The sequence below is a fragment of the Oncorhynchus mykiss genome, chromosome 23, assembly GCF_057628025.1.
Source record: "Oncorhynchus mykiss isolate SJ-2025 chromosome 23, ASM5762802v1, whole genome shotgun sequence".
NCBI lineage: Eukaryota > Metazoa > Chordata > Actinopteri > Salmoniformes > Salmonidae > Oncorhynchus > Oncorhynchus mykiss.
This window is the reverse complement of record NC_143044.1, coordinates 52,599,872-52,618,081: the sequence shown is the minus strand read 5'-3', so window position 1 is coordinate 52,618,081 and position 18,210 is coordinate 52,599,872. Positions and strand designations below refer to the sequence as shown.

The window sequence follows — 18,210 nt, the reverse complement described above, 5'->3', positions numbered from 1 at the left end:
TCTGTGTGATACTGTACGTGGTGCCATCTCCAGTCATATCATCCTATCTGTGTGATACTGTACGTGGTGCCATCTCCAGTCATATCATCCTATCTGTGTGATACTGTACATGGTGCCATCTCTAGTCATATCATCCTATCTGTGTGATACTGTACGTGGTGCCATCTCCAGTCATATCATCCTATCTCTGTGATACTGTACATGGTGCCATCTCCAGTCATATCATCCTATCTGTGTGATACTGTACGTGGTGCCATCTCCAGTCATATCATCCTATCTATGTGATACTGTACGTGGTGCCATCTCCAGTCATATCATCCTATCTGTGTGATACTGTACGTGGTGCCATCTCCAGTCATATCATCCTATCTATGTGATACTGTACGTGGTGCCATCTCCAGTCATATCATCCTATCTATGTGATACTGTACGTGGTGCCATCTCCAGTCATATCATCATATCTGTGTGATACTGTACGTGGTGCCATCTCCAGTCATATCATCCTATCTGTGTGATACTGTACGTGGTGCCATCTCCAGTCATATCATCCTATCTGTGTGATACTGTACGTGGTGCCATCTCTAGTCATATCATCCTATCTGTGTGATACTGTACGTGGTGCCATCTCCAGTCATATCATCCTATCTCTGTGATACTGTACATGGTGCCATCTCCAGTCATATCATCCTATCTGTGTGATACTGTACGTGGTGCCATCTCCAGTCATATCATCCTATCTATGTGATACTGTACGTGGTGCCATCTCCAGTCATATCATCCTATCTATGTGATACTGTACGTGGTGCCATCTCTAGTCATATCATCCTATCTGTGTGATACTGTACGTGGTGCCATCTCCAGTCATATCATCCTATCTGTGTGATACTGTACGTGGTGCCATCTCCAGTCATATCATCCTATCTGTGTGATACTGTACGTGGTGCCATCTCTAGTTATATCATCCTATCTGTGTGATACTGTACGTGGTGTCATCTCCAGTCATATCATCCTATCTGTGTGATACTGTACGTGGTGCCATCTCTAGTCATATCATCCTATCTGTGTGATACTGTACGTGGTGCCATCTCCAGTCATATCATCCTATCTGTGTGATACTGTACGTGGTGTCATCTCCAGTCATATCATCCTATCTGTGTGATACTGTACGTGGTGCCATCTCTAGTCATATCATCCTATCTGTGTGATACTGTACGTGGTGCCATCTCCAGTCATATCATCCTATCTGTGTGATACTGTACGTGGTGCCATCTCTAGTCATATCATCCTATCTGTGTGATACTGTACGTGGTGCCATCTCCAGTCATATCATCCTACCTCTCTGTGATACTATACGTGGTGCCATCTCCAGTCATATCATCCTATCTCTGTGTGATACTGTACGTGGTGCCATCTCTAGTCATATCATCCTATCTGTGTGATACTGTACGTGGTGCCATCTCTAGTCATATCATCCTATCTGTGTGATACTGTACGTGGTGCCATCTCCAGTCATATCATCCTATCTCTGTGTGATACTGTACGTGGTGCCATCTCTAGTCATATCATCCTATCTGTGTGATACTGTACGTGGTGCCATCTCCAGTCATATCATCCTACCTCTCTGTGATACTATACGTGGTGCCATCTCCAGTCATATCATCCTATCTCTGTGTGATACTGTACGTGGTGCCATCTCCAGTCATATCATCCCATCTCTGTGTGATACTGTACGTGGTGCCATCTCCAGTCATATCATCCCATCTCTGTGTGATACTGTACGTGGTGCCATCTCCAGTCATATCATCCTATCTGTGTGATACTGTACGTGGTGCCATCTCCAGTCATATCATCCCATCTCTGTGTGATACTGTACGTGGTGCCATCTCCAGTCATATCATCCCATCTCTGTGTGATACTGTACGTGGTGCCATCTCCAGTCATATCATCCTATCTGTGTGATACTGTACGTGGTGCCATCTCCAGTCATATCATCCTACCTCTCTGTGATACTATATGTGGTGCCATCTCCAGTCATATCATCCTATCTCTGTGATACTGTACGTGGTGCCATCTCCAGTCATATCATCCTATCTCTGTGATACTGTACGTGGTGCCATCTCCAGTCATATCATCCTATCTGTGTGATACTGTATGTGGTGCCATCTCCAGTCATATCATCCTATCTGTGTGATACTGTACGTGGTGCCATCTCTAGTCATATCATCCTCTCTGTGTGATACTGTACGTGGTGCCATCTCCAGTCATATCATCCTATCTGTGTGATACTGTACGTGGTGCCATCTTCAGTCATATCATCCTATCTCTGTGATACTGTACGTGGTGCCATCTCCAGTCATATCATCCTATCTGTGTGATACTGTACGTGGTGCCATCTCCAGTCATATCATCCCATCTCTGTGTGATACTGTACGTGGTGCCATCTTCAGTCATATCATCCTATCTGTGTGATAATGTACGTGGTGCCATCTCTAGTCATATCATCCTATCTCTGATGTGGGCCCTTCAGGTTCACTCTTTGTGCCACGCACCTCGGCCGACGTACAACCACCAATTAAAAATGTAGAACGTTCGTACAAGTAATTAACCTAGAACATGGCAAGGAGTGGTGTTGACTTTACAAACAGTGAATGTTAATCATGACTAATGTGCAGTGTGTGTGTATGTGTGTGTAGGGGGGACCTAGACTCGTAGACTCTTTCCTCTGCTTCCTCTAGAGCGTTTTGTCTGACTCTGGCTGTATCCAATAACATGTGAGACCAGGACCCACATTCGCAAAGCATTAGTAGAAGTGCAGTTTGACATTTTATATCATAATGAATATGACTGCGTAGACCAGCGGTACCTGATCCTAGATCAGCACTAATACTCTGAAATGCCTTGTGAACACAGACCCTGGACAGGTCAACGACAACAAAAATCACACAAACATAATTACTAGTAGCCAGCGACTCAGAAGAAGAATCCATCTTGTGGGAATGACTGACCACTAAAAAGGGTCATTTCCACAACCAAAAGGAACAAATTCATGACTGTGATTCCACTGCTATAGAGATCTATAATGACTTGCAGTCCATTCAAAGCAAGCGCTAAGAGAAGGCATGTATACAGTGTCATCCCCTATACTGTACTGTTGTTGCTGTATATTCAATCAACCATTAGCCCTTAGATCACCCTTTGGTTGGCTTTGAGAGCCGACCTTGAGGATATGGAGAAACTAGAAAAAAGTTAAAGGGCAAATCTATGACACACAAACACACACCTGATAAAGTGTGTGTGTGTATGTGTGTGTGTCTGTGTGTGTGTCTGTGTGCGTGTCTGTGTGCGTGTCTGTGTGCGTGTCTGTGTGCGTGTCTGTGTGCGTGTCTGTGTGCGTGTCTGTGTGCGTGTCTGTGTGCGTGTCTGTGTGTGTGTATGTGTGCGTGTCTGTGTGCGTGTCTGTGTGTGTGTCTGTGTGTGTGTCTGTGTGCGTGTCTGTGTGTGTGTCTGTGTGCGTGTCTGTGTGTGTGTATGTGTGCGTGTCTGTGTGCGTGTCTGTGTGCGCCAGCCCTAACATTAATCCTACTTACTTAAAAATGTACTTAGTCATACTTACTAAACTTACTTAAACATGAACTTAGTCACACTTAACTTAAACATGAACTTACTCATACTTACTTAAACTTACTCATACTTACTCATACTTACTTAAACATAAACCTACTCATACTTACTTAAACATGAACTTACTCATACTTACTTAAACATGAACTTACTCATACTTACTTAAACATGAACTTACTCATACTTACTTAAACATGAACTTACTCATACTTACTTAAACATGAACTTACTCATACTTACTTAAAAATAAACTTACTTATACTTACTTAAACATGAACTTACTCATACTTACTCATACTTACTTAAACATGAACTTACTCAGACTTACTTAAACATAGACTTACTCATACTTACTTAAACTTACTCATACTTACTTAACTTACTTAAACATGAACTTGGGCTCCCGAGTGGCGCAGCCGTCTAAGGTGTTGCCTCTCAGTGTTAGAGGTGTCACTACACACCCTGGCTCGATTCCAGGCTGTATCACAACCGGCTGTGATTGGGAGTCCTATAGGAGTCCCACAATTGGGAATAATTAAACTTGGTTAAAGCTTCTCTAGGGTCTGTGGGTTAATTACTCTGAAAAATAAGAATCTAAAAAAGGTTAAATAAAATAAAAATTAAAAACAGAGTCTCTTTGCTGTATTCGTTGAGTTTCTATCTAGTCATGGTTTAAAAAGTTTTGCTTTGTGTTCAAGGTTTCTTTTACAATCTATGGCTCAAGGACACTGTGCAGACACAGTGATCTGAGCTATCTGATTGGACAACGGTAGGTCTACAGTAAAGGTGCACTTTATATGATCTCTGAGCTGGCCGGGTAGGCGGAGTTCTACCTTCAGATATATGAAATGGTTCAAAATGCCTTCCCGGGGCTGCTGAATCAAGTGCACCTATACTCATATACTATACCCTATACTTCGTGGGCTATACTCATATACTATACCCTATACTTCGTGGGCTATACTCATATACTATACCCTATACTTCGTGGGCTATACTCAGCCTTGTCTCAGGGTAGTAAGTTGGTGGTTTGAAGTGGGGTGGGGTTATATCCTGCCTGGTTGGCACTGTCCAGGGGTATCGTCGGACTGGGCAACAGTGTCTCCTGACCCCTCCTGTTTCAGCCTCCAGTATTTATGCTGCAATAGTTTATGTGTCGGGGGGGGCTAGGGTCGGTCTGTTATATCTGGAGCATTTCTCCTGTCTTATCTGGTGTCCTGTGTGAATTTAAATATGCTCCCTCTAATTCTCTCTCTCCCTCCCCTCAAGGAGGACCTGAGCCCTGGGACCTTGCCTCAGGACTACCTGGCCTGATGACTCCTTGCTGTCCCCAGTCCACCTGGTCGTGCTGCTGCTCCAGTTTCAACTGTTCTGCCTGCGGCTATGGAACCCTGACCTGTTCACTGGATGTGCTACCTTGTCCCGGACCTTCTACTTTCGTCTCTCTCTCCCTCTCGCACTTACTGTCTCTAACTCTGAATGCTTGGCTATGAAGATCCAACTGACATTTACTCCTGAGGTGCTGACCTGTTGCACCCTCTACAACCACTGTGATTATTATTTGACCCTGCTCCTCATCTATGAACATTTGAACATCTTGGCCATGTTCTGTTATAATCTCCACCCGGCGCAGCCAGAAGAGGACTGGCCACCCCACATAGCCTGGTTCCTCTCTACCCAGTACAGCCAGAAGAGGACTGGCCACCCCACATAGCCTGGTTCCTCTCTACCCAGTACAGCCAGAAGAGGACTGGCCACCCCACATAGCCTGGTTCCTCTCTACCCAGTACAGCCAGAAGAGGACTGGCCACCCCTCATAGCCTGGTTCCTCTCTACCCAGTACAGCCAGAAGAGGACTGGCCACCCCTCATAGCCTGGTTCCTCTCTACCCAGAACAGCCAGAAGGGGACTGGCCACCCCTCATAGCCTGGTTCCTCTCTAGGTTTCTTCCTAGGTTCCTGCCTTTCTAAGGAGTTTTTCCTAGTCACCATGCTTCTACATCTGCATTGCTTGCTGTTTGGGGATTTAGACTGGGTTTCTGTACAGCACTTTGTGACATCGGCTGATGTAAAAAGGGCTTTAAAAATATATTTGATTGATTGACCTTCTGCCAACAGCACAAAACAAATAAGAAAAATAGGAACACAAGGCTTAACTACTTGTTTTTTTTTACAGAAATGTTTGGTGATTTAGAGCATCCTGATTGGCTGTATCATTGCTTGGTATGGCAACTGCTTAGCATCCGACGGCAAGGCGCTACAGAGGGTAGTGAGTATAGCCCAGTCCATCACTGGGGCTGAGCTCCCTGCTATCCAGGACCTCTATACCAGGCAGTGTCAGAGGAAGGCCATAAAAATTGTCAAAGACTACAGCCACCCAAGTCATAGATTGTTCTCACTGCTACCTCACAGCAAGCGCTACCAATGCACCAAGTCTGGAACCAACAGGACCCTGAACAGCTTCTACCTCCAAGCTATAAGACTGATAAATAGTTACATAGTTAATCAGATAGCTACATTGACCCTCTGCATTAACCCTTTTTGCTTCATCAGACATGCTGCTGCTACTGTTGACCATCTGTCACTTTATTCCTAGTTATATGTACATGTCTACTTCAATGACCTTGTACCCCTGGACATCAACTCAGTACTGGTACCCGTTGTATATAACCAAGTTATCATGACTCAGTACTGGTACTCCTTGTATATAACCAAGTTATTATTACTCAGTACTGGTACCCCTTGTAGACAGAATAGACATGTTGTAATGACTCAGTACTGGTACCCCTTGTATATAACCAAGTTATTTTTACTCAGTACTGGTACCCCTTGTATATAACCAAGTTATCATGACTCAGTACTGGTACCCCTTGCAGACAGTATAGACATGTTATCATGACTCAGTACTGGTACCCCTTGCAGACAGTATAGACATGTTATCATGACTCAGTACTGGTACCCCTTGCAGACAGAATAGACATGTTATCATTACTCAGTACTGGTACCCCTTGTATATAACCAAGTTATCATGACTCAGTACTGGTACCCCTTGTACATAACCAAGTTATCATTACTCAGTACTGGTACCCCTTGTACATAACCAAGTTATCATTACTCAGTACTGGTACCCCTTGTAGACAGTAATTCCCTTGTAATTCTTTATCTATTTTTACTTTTATTATTACGTGTTTTACTTTCTGTTATTTCTCTCCTGTCTTTATCTCTGTATTGCTGGGAAGGGCCTGTAAGTAAGTATTTCCCTGTTAGTCTACACCTGTTGTTTTAGGAAGTATGTAACAAATAAATTGTTTTATTTGATTAGATTTATCTAACACGTATCAAACTTGCCTCATAAGCAGTTTGTTGCAGCACAGCTTGGAACAAGTGCAAATCAAATCTACAGGGGTGAATTGCAATTGGCCAGTGATTTGATAAGATCTGTTGTTCTTCATCATACATGCCACAGTGAATGAAAAACAGCCTCTGGTAGGGTGTTGCAGTCCCCCCCCCCCCCCCCCCGCACCCCACCCACCCACACACACACAGAAACACACACAGGAGGGAGAGTCTACTAGTCTAGTTAGAACCCAGAACTCTACAGGTCATTCCGTTCAGTTCTTTAGTTCTCAGAGCCATTGATCATTCTAACCTCAAGCTGAGGACAATAAGGAACAAACGCCACTACAGAGCTGTTGCAATCCTCCATGTGGGCTAAGCAACCCTACAGGCACATAGACACACAAACACAAACACAAACACACACACACACACACACACACACACACACACACACACACACACACACACACACACACACACACACACACACACACACACAACCACCACCACACCCCTGCAGGCCAAAACACTGAGGTGTATGAACCAAATACTGTTCTCATGCAATGCAACTACTGTAGCCTACCTAGGTTACATTCGTATGCCTTTTATAACAGTGCAGGTAATTATTCAGAAGCTAGTAGAAAACAGAGAAACACAAAGCCAGTCCATCTTGGATCACCTATTATACAACAGGTCCCATTCTCAGAATCTGACTAAATGGATGGAATGTCAACATGTTCAGCTGACTGAAACAAAAACATATTTTGTTTCGTACATTTATAAATAATGAATTGTACATTCAAGTCCCATCTCATGACCTGAGAGACCTGTACCAAGGTTGTCCGTGTATGTACTGAGTGTACAAAACATTATGAACACCTTCCTAATATTGAGTTTCACCCCCTTTTGCCCTCAGAACAGCCTCAATTTGTCAGGGCATGGACTCTACAAGGTGTCGAAAGCGTTCCACAGGGATGCTGGACCATATTGACTCCACTCCTTTGGGTGGTGACCATTCTTGATACACACGGGAAACTGTTGAGTGTGAAAAACCCAGCAGTGTTGCAGTTTTTGACATTCAAACCGGTGCGCCTGGTACCACCTACCAGACCCCGTTCAAAGGCACTTAAATATTTTGTCTTGTCCATTCACCCTCTGAATAGCACACATACACAATCCATGTCTCAATTGTCTCAAGGCTTCAAAATCATTATTTAACCTGTCTCCTGCACTTCATCTACACGGATTGAAGTGGATTTGACATCAATAAGGGATCATAGCTTTCACCTGGTCAGTCTACTGTATGTCATGGAAAGAGCAGTTGTTCCTAATGTTTTGTACACTCAGTGTATGGGTGCTGTGCTTGTGACAACTCACTGTTTTTATTTCATAAAATTTAATTGGACATTATGGCATCACCAGACAACCTGAAAGCAGGACACGCCAAGGTACTAACCATCTGTAGTGTTATAATAGCTTACTGAGTCAGCATGTGTAGGAGATTGCTCCATCATATATTTTCTGGGTACTTCTAAACATTTAATTGGGCATTATGAACCATTACACCACCTGAAAGCAGGTTACATGAAGGCACTCTGTGTCTAATATTGTGTTGTGCAGCTCACCCTTTTACATTTTCTTCTCATTTCAAAAACATTTAATTGGGCATTTTGGCAGCTCTACACAACCTAAAGGCCATTATTTTATCCAACATTGTTTTAGCTCACTGGAATACACCAAATATACTACTGGTATTGTTGTCTACTGTATTAGCTCACTGGTCTACACTACAGAAACTAATAGCTCACTGGATTATTCCACATGAACAAATAGCTCACTGGACTACACCACAAGAACAAATAGTATCTCAAATGACTACACCACAGAAACTAATAGTATCTCAAATGACTACACCACAGGAACAAATAGTATCTCAAAGGACTACACCACAGGAACTAATAGCTCACTGGATTATTCCACATGAACTAATAGCTCACTGGACTACACCACAAGAACAAATAGTATCTCAAAGGACTACACAACAGGAACTAATAGCTCACTGGACTAGACCACATGAACAAATAGCTCACTGGACTACACCACAGGAACTAATAGCTCACTGGACTAGACCACAGGAACTAACAGCTCACTGGACTACACCACAATAACAAATAGTATCTCAAAGGACTACACCACAGGAACTTATAGCTCACTGGACTACACCACAAGAACAAATAGTATCTCAAAGGACTACACCACAGGAACTAATAGCTCACTGGACTACACCACAGGAACTAATAGCTCACTGGACTACACCACAGGAACTAATAGCTCACTGGACTACACCATAGGAACTAATAGCTCACTGGACTACACCACAGGAACTAATAGCTCACTGGACTACACCACAGGAACAAATAGTATCTCAAAGGACTACACCACAGGAACTAATAGCTCACTGGACTACACCACAGGAACTAATAGCTCACTGGACTACACCACAGGAACAAATAGCTCACTGGACTAGATCAAAGGAACTAAGAGTAACTCACTGCACTACACCACAGGAACAAATAGCTTACTGCACTACACCACAGGAACTAATAGTAGGTCACTGGACTACACCACAGGATCTAATAGTAGGTCACTGGACTACACCACAGGAACTAATAGTAGGTCACTGGACTACACCACAGGAACTAATAGTAGGTCACTGGACTACACCACAGGAACTAATAGTAGTTCATTGGTCTACACCACAGAAACGAATAGTAGATCACTGGACTACACCACAGAAACGAATAGTAGCTCACTGAAATACACCACAGGAACTAATAGTAGCTCACCGGGTCGGCATCTGCAGGCTGCTGTTCCATCAGAACGAGTCAGGCAGGTGGCATTGTGCAGGCAGGGATCGTGGGCAGGGTCACAGGGGTCAAAGGGCATGTTGCATAAGGGCCCACTGAAGAAGGGGGGGCAGGTGCAGCTGAACTCCCCAGGTAGGGGTGACTCCTGACACTGAGCTCCGTTCAGACAGGGCCCAGAGTCACACTCATCCACATCCTCAGAGCAGTCCACACCTACCCAGCCCTGCGGGCATAGACACCTGGGGAAACAGGAGGCGTTGGGGTTGGTATTGATGTTCTCTATACAAAGGTTGGAGATTGTTTCTTTAAAAATAAATGATATGCCTATGTGTTTATGATGTAACTAGCAACATAGCGGTAAGGGGGACCAGATAGGAAAGGGGAGCTCTGGTTGATCTTGATATTCACATATAATACAAAGGTTGGAGATGGTTTCTACAAAATAAATGATGTGTGTTAATGATTTAACTAACAACATGTTATTTCCCTCCATGCTCTCTCTCACGTGGTGTCCAGTGTGAACTTAAGTTCTCTCTCTCTCCTCCCCCTCCTCCTCCTCTCTCTCCATCCTCACATTCTCTCTCTCTCTCCTCCCCCTCCTCCCCTCTCCATCCTCACATTCTCTCTCTCTCCTCCCCCTCCTCCTCTCTGCCACTCTCCCTCCAACCTCACATTATCTCTCTCTCCTCCCCCTCCTCCTCTCTGCCACTCTCCCTCCATCCTCACATTCTCTCTCTCCTCCCCCTCCTCCTCTCTCTCCATCCTCACATTCTCTCTCTCTCTCTCCTCCCCCTCCTCCTCTCTGCCACTCCCCCTCCAACCTCACATTATCTCTCTCTCCCACTCTCCCTCCATCCTTACATTCTCTCTCTCTCTCCTCCCATCCTCCCCTCCTCCTCTCTCTCCCTCCATCCTCACATTTTCTCTCTCCTCCCCCTCCTCCTCTCTCCCACTCTCCCTCCATCCTCACATTCTCTCTCTCCTCCTCCTCTCTCCCACTCTCCCTCCATCCTCACATTCTCTATCTCCTCCCCCTATCTCCCTCCATCCTCAAATTCTCTGTCTCTCCATCCTTCTCCTCCTGCATCTCTATCTCCCCCCTCCTCTCTCTCCATCCTCTCTCTGTCTCTCCATCCTCCCCCTCATCTCTCTCTCCTCTCCCTCCATCCTCACATTCTCTCTCTCTCTCTCCTCCCCCTCATCTCTCTCGCTCTCTCCTCCCCCTCATCTCTCTCTCCTCTCCCTCCATCCTCACATTCTCTCTCTCTCTCTCTCTCGCTCTCTCTCTCCTCCCCCTCTCTCTCTCTCTCGCTCTCTCCTCCCACTATCTCTCTCAGTCTCTCCATCCTCCCCCTCCATCTCTCTCTCTCCCCCAGTGTGAAGACACATTAGGTTGAGCAAATACAGCCGTTTTCCCTCCTGATGACTCACAGATCCCCAGAAACCCTTCATGCTGCGAGCCATTGATTGATTCATTAGTTTGACCTGCCATCTGCAGTTCATTATTGCTGATGCTGTTAGCTAGGTGGAAAATATAATCACTATCTGAGCATTTTCCTCCTTTTCTCTCACACACTCATATTTTTCATACTTTCTTGGATAGAGAGAGTGAGAGGAAAGATGGGCAGTGAGCTAGACATCCCCAGGCTATCTGAGCAAGGCTTCCTTGCATTTATTGTGTGTCTGTATAGACTGATGCAATGGCAATGACAATGTCTGACTAACACTATAGGGTGGACCCACACTGTACAGTCTGATTAACACTATAGGGTGGACCCACACTGTACTGTCTGATTAACACTATAGGGTGGACCCACACTGTACTGTCTGATTAACACTATAGGGTGGACCCACACTGTACTCTCTGATTATCACTATAGGGTGGACCCACACTGTACTGTCTGATTAACAGTATAGGGTGGACCCACACTGTACAGTCTGATTAACACTATAGGGTGGACCCACACTGTACAGTCTGATTAACACTATAGGGTGGACCCACACTGTACTGTCTGATTATCACTATAGGGTGGACCCAGACTGTACAGTCTGATATGTTATTTTCAGTTTGGGGATCTTTAACCAGGCCAGAATCAGACACAACCCTACTGTGGTACCTACCTGTAGCTTTGTCCAATATGTCTGAATCAGACACAACCCTACTGTGGTACCTACCTGTAGCTTTGTCCTATGTCTGAATCAGACACAACCCTACTGTGGTACCTACCTATAGCTTTGTCCTATGTCTGAATCAGACACAACCCTACTGTGGTACCTACCTGTAGCTTTGTCCTATGTCTGAATCAGACACAACCCTACTGTGGTACCTACCTGTAGCTTTGTCCTATGTCTGAATCAGACACAACCCTACTGTGGTACCTACCTGTAGCTTTGTCCTATGTCTGAATCAGACACAACCCTACTGTGGTACCTACTGGTAGCTGTTGAGGAGGTCAGTACAGGTGGCGTTGTTTAAGCACGGCTGTGATGAACACTCGTCTATTTCCTGTTGGCAGAACTCGCCCTCCCATCCGGGGACACAGAGGCACTCGTAAGTCTGGAATACAGGAAGTAAAATAATATATTATAAGTCTGGAATAGAGGAAGTGTAATGATACATCGTAAGTCTGGAATACAGGAAGTGTAATGAAGCATCGTAAGTATGGAATACAGGAAGTGAAATGACGCATCGTAAGTATGGAATAGAGGAAGTGAAATGACGCATCGTAAGTATGGAATACAGGAAGTGTAATGACGCATCGTAAGTATGGAATACAGGAAGTGAAATTATACATCGTAGGTCTGGAATACAGGAAGTGAAATTATACATCGTAGGTCTCTAATACAGGAAGTGAAATGATACATCGTAGGTCTGGAATACAGAAAGTGAAGTGGTACATCGTAGGTCTCTAATACAGGAAGTGAAGTGGTACATCGTAGGTCTCTAATACAGGAAGTGAAATGGTACAGTGATGATGTCACTAAATAATAGAGGAGGGATCCAGTGTGAGTTCCACTGATGATTTTCATTCTTCTCCTCTTATTAGGGACTGATACATATGTGATCATATTAGTCCAGTGCTAGCCTCACTGGCTTCCTGTTAAGGCTGGGGCTGATTTCAAGGTTTTACTGCTCAACTACAAAGCATTACATGGCTTGCTCCTACCTATCTTTCCGGTTTGGTCCTGCTGTACACACCTACACATATGCTACGGTCACAAGACGCAGGCCTCCTTATTTTCCCTAGAATTTCAAAGCAAACAGCTGGAGGCAGGGCTTTCTCCTATAGAGCTCCATATTAATGGAATGGTCTGCCTATCCATGTGAGAGACGCAGACTCGGTCTCGACCTTTAAGTCTTTACTGAAGACTTTACTGAATACTACACTGATTGAGTGTAGTCTGGCCCAGGAGTGGGAAGGTGAACGGCAAGGCACTGGAGTGAAGAACCGCCCATGCTGCCTCTGCCTGGCCGGCTCCCCTCTCTCCACTGGGATTCTCTGCCTCTGATCCTATTATGTCACTAGGAGGGGTGCGTCATGTCATGCCAGGCTTTAGTGGGTTGAGTCACTGACGTGATCTTCCTGTCCGGTTTTGCGGCCCTCTCGGGCTCATGCGGTGGAGGAGATCTTCGTGGGCTATACTCAGCCTTGTCTCAGGGTAGTAAGTTGGTGGTCTGTTGATATCCCTCTAGTGGTGTGGGGGCTGTGCTTTGGCAGAGTGGGTGCATTAGTCTATGTGCCGGAGGTCTAGGATCCTTCTGTCCACTCTGGTGTAATTCTCCTGTCTTATCTGGTGTAATTGTCCTGTCTTATCTGGTGTAATTCTCCTGTCTTATCTGGTGTAATTATCCTGTCTTATCTGGTGTAATTCTCCTGTCTTATCTGATGTAATTCTCCCGTCTTAACTGTGTGAACTTAAGTATGCTCTCTTCAATTCTCCCACCCCCATCTCTCTCTCTCCCCCATCTGTCTCTCTATCCCTCCCTCCCTCCCTCCCGGAGGACCTGAGCCCTAGGACCATACCTCAGGACTACCTGGTCTGAAGACTCCTGGCTGTCCCCAGTCCACCAGGTCATACTGCTGATCCAGCTTCAACTGTTCTGCCTGCAGCTACGGAACCCTGACCTGTTCACCGGACGTGCTACTTTGTCCCGGACCTGCAGTTGTCACCTCTCTCTTTCCCTCCCTTTTCTTCCACACCTGCTGTTTCAACCTCTGAATGCTCGGCTATGAAAAGCCAATTGACATTTACTTTACTCCTGAGGTGCTGACCTGTTGCACCCTCTACAACCACTGTGATTATTATTTCACCCTGCTGGTCATCTATGAATATTTGAACATCATGAAGAACGATCTGGAATTAATGGCCATATACTCTTATAATCTCTACCCAGTACAGCCAGAAGAGGACTGGTCAACCCTCAGAGCCTGGTTCCTCAGTATCCAGTACAGCCAGGAGAGGACTTGCAACCCCTCAGAGCCTTGTTCCTCTCTACCCAGGACAGCCAGAAGAGGACTGGTCACCCCTCAAAGCCTGGTTCCTCTCTACCCAGTACAGCCAGAAGAGGACTGGCCACCCCTCAGAGATTGGTTCCTCTCTACCCAGTACAGCCAGAAGAGGACTGGTCACCCCTCAGAGCCTGGTTCCTCTCTACCCAGTACAGCCAGAAGAGGACTGGTCACCCCTCAGAGCCTGTTTCCTCTCTACCCAGTACAGCCAGGAGAGGACTGGTCACCCCTCAGAGCCTGGTTCCTCTCTACCCAGTACAGCCAGAAGAGGACTGGTCACCCCTCAGAGCCTGGTTCCTCTCTACCCAGTACAGCCAGAAGAGGACTGGCCACCCCTCAGAGATTGGTTCCTCTCTACCCAGTACAGCCAGAAGAGGACTGGTCACCCCTCAGAGCCTGGTTCCTCTCTACCCATACAGCCAGAAGAGGACTGGCCACCCCTCAGAGCCTGGTTCCTCTCTACCCAGTACAGCCAGGAGAGGACTGGCCACCCCTCGGAGCCTGGTTCCTCTCTACCCAGTACAGCCAGAAGAGGACTGGCCACCCCTCAGAGCCTGGTTCCTCTCTACCCAGTACAGCCAGAAGAGGACTGGTCACCCCTCAGAGCCTGGTTCCTCTCTACCCAGTACAGCCAGGAGAGGACTGGCCACCCCTCGGAGCCTGGTTCCTCTCTACCCAGTACAGCCAGAAGAGGACTGGCCACCCCTCAGAGCCTGGTTCCTCTCTACCCAGTACAGCCAGAAGAGGACTGGCCACCCCTCAGAGCCTGGTTCCTCTCTACCCAGTACAGCCAGAAGAGGACTGGCCACCCCTCAGAGCCTGGTTCCTCTCTACCCAGTACAGCCAGAAGAGGACTGGCCACCCCTCATAGCCTGGTTCCTCTCTACCCAGTACAGCCAGAAGAGGACTGGCCACCCCTCATAGCCTGGTTCCTCTCTACCCAGTACAGCCAGAAGAGGACTGGCCACCCCTCATAGCCTGGTTCCTCTCTACCCAGTACAGCCAGAAGAGGACTGGCCACCCCTCAGAGCCTGGTTCCTCTCTACCCTGTACAGCCAGAAGAGGACTGGTCACCCATCAGAGCCTGGTTCCTCTCTACCCAGTACAGCCAGAAGAGGACTGGTCACCCCTCAGAGCCTGTTTCCTCTCTATCCAGTACAGCCAGGAGAGGACTGGTCACCCCTCAGAGCCTGGTTCCTCTCTACCCAGTACAGCCAGAAGAGGACTGGTCACCCCTCAGAGCCTGGTTCCTCTCTACCTAGTACAGCCAGAAGAGGACTGGCCACCCCTGAGAGATTGGTTCCTCTCTACCCAGTACAGCCAGAAGAGGACTGGCCACCCCTCAGAGCCTGGTTCCTCTCTACCCAGTACAGCCAGAAGAGGACTGGCCACCCCTCAGAGCCTGGTTCCTCTCTACCCAGTACAGCCAGAAGAGGACTGGCCACACCTCAGAGCCTGGTTCCTCTCTACCCAGTACAGCCAGAAGAGGACTGGCCACCCCTCAGAGCCTGGTTCCTCTCTACCCAGTACAGCCAGAAGAGGACTGGCCACCCCTCATAGCCTGGTTCCTCTCTACCCAGTACAGCCAGAAGAGGACTGGCCACCCTTCAGAGCCTGTTTCCTCTCTACCCAGTACAGCCAGAAGAGGACTGGCCACCCCTCATAGCCTGGTTCCTCTCTACCCAGTACAGCCAGAAGAGGACTGGCCACCCCTCAGAGCCTGGTTCCTCTCTACCCTGTACAGCCAGAAGAGGACTGGTCACCCCTCAGAGCCTGGTTCCTCTCTACCCAGTACAGCCAGAAGAGGACTGGCCAACCCTCATAGCCTGGTTCCTCTCTACCCAGTACAGCCAGAAGAGGACTGGCCACCCCTCAGAGCCTGGTTCCTCTCTACCCAGTACAGCCAGAAGAGGACTGGCCACCCCTCAGAGCATGGTTCCTCTCTACCCAGTACAGCCAGAAGAGGACTGGACACCCCTCAGAGCCTGGTTCCTCTCTACCCAGTACAGCCAGAAGAGGACTGGCCACCCCTCAGAGCCTGGTTCCTCTCTACCCAGTACAGCTAGAAGAGGACTGGCCACCCCTCAGAGCCTGGTTCCTCTCTACCCAGTACAGCCAGAAGAGGACTGGTCACCCCTCAAAGCCTGGTTCCTCTCTACCCAGTACAGCCAGAAGAGGACTGGTCACCCCTCAGAGCCTGGTTCCTCTCTACCCAGTACAGCCAGAAGAGGACTGGCCACCCCTCATAGCCTGGTTCCTCTCTACCCAGTACAGCCAGAAGAGGACTGGTCACCCCTCAGAGCCTGGTTCCTCTCTACCCAGTACAGCCAGAAGAGGACTGGCCACCCCTCAGAGATTGGTTCCTCTCTACCCAGTACAGCCAGAAGAGGACTGGTCACCCCTCAGAGCCTGGTTCCTCTCTACCCATACAGCCAGAAGAGGACTGGCCACCCCTCAGAGCCTGGTTCCTCTCTACCCAGTACAGCCAGGAGAGGACTGGCCACCCCTCGGAGCCTGGTTCCTCTCTACCCAGTACAGCCAGGAGAGGACTGGCCACCCCTCGGAGCCTGGTTCCTCTCTACCCAGTACAGCCAGAAGAGGACTGGTCACCCCTCAGAGCCTGGTTCCTCTCTACCCAGTACAGCCAGAAGAGGACTGGCCACCCCTCAGAGATTGGTTCCTCTCTACCCAGTACAGCCAGAAGAGGACTGGTCACCCCTCAGAGCCTGGTTCCTCTCTACCCAGTACAGCCAGAAGAGGACTGGCCACCCCTCAGAGCCTGGTTCCTCTCTACCCAGTACAGCCAGAAGAGGACTGGCCACCCCTCAGAGCCTGGTTCCTCTCTACCCAGTACAGCCAGAAGAGGACTGGCCACCCCTCATAGCCTGGTTCCTCTCTACCCAGTACAGCCAGAAGAGGACTGGCCACCCCTCAGAGCCTGGTTCCTCTCTACCCAGTACAGCCAGAAGAGGACTGGCCACCCCTCAGAGCCTGGTTCCTCTCTACCCAGTACAGCCAGAAGAGGACTGGCCACCCCTCATAGCCTGGTTCCTCTCTACCCAGTACAGCCAGAAGAGGACTGGCCACCCCTCAGAGCCTGGTTCCTCTCTACCCTGTACAGCCAGAAGAGGACTGGTCACCCATCAGAGCCTGGTTCCTCTCTACCCAGTACAGCCAGAAGAGGACTGGTCATCCCTCAGAGCCTGTTTCCTCTCTATCCAGTACAGCCAGGAGAGGACTGGTCACCCCTCAGAGCCTGGTTCCTCTCTACCCAGTACAGCCAGAAGAGGACTGGCCACCCCTGAGAGATTGGTTCCTCTCTACCCAGTACAGCCAGAAGAGGACTGGCCACCCCTCAGAGCCTGGTTCCTCTCTACCCAGTACAGCCAGGAGAGGACTGGCCACCCCTCGGAGCCTGGTTCCTCTCTACCCAGTACAGCCAGAAGAGGACTGGCCACCCCTCAGAGCATGGTTCCTCTCTACCCAGTACAGCCAGAAGAGGACTGGACACCCCTCAGAGCCTGGTTCCTCTCTACCCAGTACAGCCAGAAGAGGACTGGCCACCCCTCAGAGCCTGGTTCCTCTCTACCCAGTACAGCTAGAAGAGGACTGGCCACCCCTCAGAGCCTGGTTCCTCTCTACCCAGTACAGCCAGAAGAGGACTGGTCACCCCTCAAAGCCTGGTTCCTCTCTACCCAGTACAGCCAGAAGAGGACTGGTCACCCCTCAGAGCCTGGTTCCTCTCTACCCAGTACAGCCAGAAGAGGACTGGCCACCCCTCATAGCCTGGTTCCTCTCTACCCAGTACAGCCAGAAGAGGACTGGTCACCCCTCAGAGCCTGGTTCCTCTCTACCCAGTACAGCCAGAAGAGG

At 48.0% G+C, this 18,210-nt stretch overlaps 1 pseudogene; it reads right to left on the bottom strand.

Annotated features, from left to right (window-relative positions):
- Window positions 1–8,952: 8,952 nt before the first annotated feature.
- Window positions 8,953–18,210, bottom strand: part of LOC149972630 (delta and Notch-like epidermal growth factor-related receptor) — a 40,002-nt pseudogene continuing 30,744 nt past the window's right edge.